This window comes from Silene latifolia, chromosome X (assembly GCF_048544455.1).
Source record: "Silene latifolia isolate original U9 population chromosome X, ASM4854445v1, whole genome shotgun sequence".
NCBI lineage: Eukaryota > Viridiplantae > Streptophyta > Magnoliopsida > Caryophyllales > Caryophyllaceae > Silene > Silene latifolia.
The window spans coordinates 299,887,078-299,889,560 of NC_133537.1; the positions used below are offsets into that span (position 1 = coordinate 299,887,078).

General features: G+C 38.6%; 1 pseudogene; it reads right to left on the reverse strand.

The window, feature by feature from the left end:
* Positions 1–909: 909 nt before the first annotated feature.
* On the reverse strand, positions 910–2,180 carry LOC141620372 (uncharacterized; annotated as a pseudogene).
* Positions 2,181–2,483: the final 303 nt, after the last annotated feature.

The following is a 2,483-nucleotide window of genomic DNA, read 5'->3' on the forward strand; positions in this document are numbered from 1 at the left end:
GCAAGTGACTCCACTCAGCCGAGGACGCACCTCGAGAACCACAAATAAACAATCACAACCAACTACAAAATCAACCATCACCAATTCCAATACGATATAGGCAAATGTTATTAATCAACAACCACCAACAATCAATCAACCAACTAACATATATGTAACCAATAACTGAGTAGGAAATCCTAACTGGAATAAGCAAACACCAAGATCATCACAATCAGCTAATCAAACTCGTTCTTCAACAAAATCACCCCCTATCAAATATACAATCATACAATCACCATCTAATAAACACAATACTCTCAAAACGCCCAATATACCGAATTAGAGTTTTAAACAAAATCAACGAAAAGGTATAAAAACTATACAAGGATCTTACCCACGACACGACGAACTCAACGGCGTAAAGAACACGACGATCCGACACCCTAAGCCTTTGGGATTTGATAGCAATGAGAGAGAGAGAGAGAGAGAAGCAACGTAACTTTGTTTTACCTTTGTGAAGTTTAGAAAAGTGTAAAAATGAAAAGAAACTGACGGATTAAGTTTATATATCTTTCTCACGTTGCTATCAAAACCCGTAAAAGTAACTTACTCGATCGAGTAAGTAACTTACTCGATCGAGTGACCCTTACTCGATCGAGTCCCCAACATACTCGATCGAGTACCCATCAGCAGAACACTGTTTCGTAAACCAAACATACTTACTCGACAGAGTAAGCCTCACTCGATAGAGTACCCAAAGACATAGAAAACCGTAGTATTACATGATGGGACCCACATGTCAAATTATTTTTTCCTAAATATAAATAGACTTAATGAATTTTATTTTCCAAATTAAAAATACATATAATAAAGACGAGAAATTGATTAGCGCTTAGCAGAGTTGTTGCGGTCGAGCACCACCTCCCATTAATCCATCAAATGGGATGACTTCCAAATGTGTTCCACTAAATCAGCTTTTAGTTGGTGATGGAAATTTCTATCTCGGATGTTTGCATCCCTGGAAAGAAAATTTCGAAATCTCCAACAGGCTCCTGTTGAACATCAATAGTACTGGTTTCCGAAAATACACCATGATTAAAATTTCTTGAGCATGTATGTCTCTCATCCTCGACAATCATATTATGCATTATGATGCACGCATCCATTATGTCATGTAACGTAGATTTATGCCAACACCGAGCGGCCCCACGGACAATTGCAAAACGAGCTTGAGGAACCTCAAAGGCTCGCTCGACATCTTTTTTTGCGCTTTCATCCTTTTTTTGAAGCAAATTCTCTTAGGATCTTGCGTGTGTGAGAAACTTTTGACAAATGCGGCCCACTCCGGATATATACCATCTGTAAGATAATATCCCATGTTGTACTCTACCTCATTAGCGGTGAATCAAACCTCTGGAGCTCTTCCTTCCAATTTCTCTTTAAACAAATTTGATCGACATAGTACATTGAGATCATTGCTTGAGCCAGCAACACCAAAATACGCATGCCATATCCAAAGATCCACTAAGGCTACAGCTTCGAGTATAATTGTCGGATGGCCATGATCACCTCGAGTATATTGCCCATTCCAAGAACTTGGGCAATTCTTCCATTGCCAATGCATGCAATCAAGACTCCCGAGCATGCCGGGGAATCCATGACATTGCTCGTGCATATGGAGCAAGCGTTGGACATCAGCTGTAGTTGGCCCTCTCATGTACGTATCCCCAAAAACTTCGATAATGGTACGACAAAATTCTGATAAACATTCTATGGCCGTGGTCTTGCCAATTTTGATGTATTCATCGACCGCATCGGCAGGAGCTCCATAGGCTAGTATTCGAATAGCCGCTGTGCATTTTTGAAGGGGTGACAAACCCTTTATTTTTGCAGCATCGATTCTATGTCGGAAGTAGTTAGTATGATTACCAAGCCCTTCTACTATTCGGAGGAAAACTTTCCTCCCCATCCGAAACCTTCTTTGAAATATTTGTTTCGGGTATACTGGTTCGGGTGCGAAATAATCATGATAAAGTCGAAATGCGCCGTTTTCACGATCACGAGGAATATACGTTCTTGTAGGATATTTAATTTTTTTGAAGCAAATAAATACCCATTTCATCATCTGTTTCATCCCAAATATCATCATCCATTTCTTTCATCCAATCGGAAGAAGAAATATCATGAGGTTGAGACATATTGGTATAGGGTAATGTTTAGTATTGATAAACAAGGGAGCTATTTATTTATTTAAAATAGAGGAGAAGAAAAGAGGAAACATTAGAAAACAAAGATCTTATATACATACTCAAGAAAACAGTGCGAATAAATACCCATTCCGTCTCCAACAACTAGTTTCTATTCAATTGCCAAATATCGAGTTTTAAAAAACGGCTAATTTGACTCAATCTAACAACTATTTTCGTTCACAACAAATATTTGACTCAATGCGACAACCAGTTCAAGAGCAAGTTCAAGAGCAAAATTATTAAAACTACGAA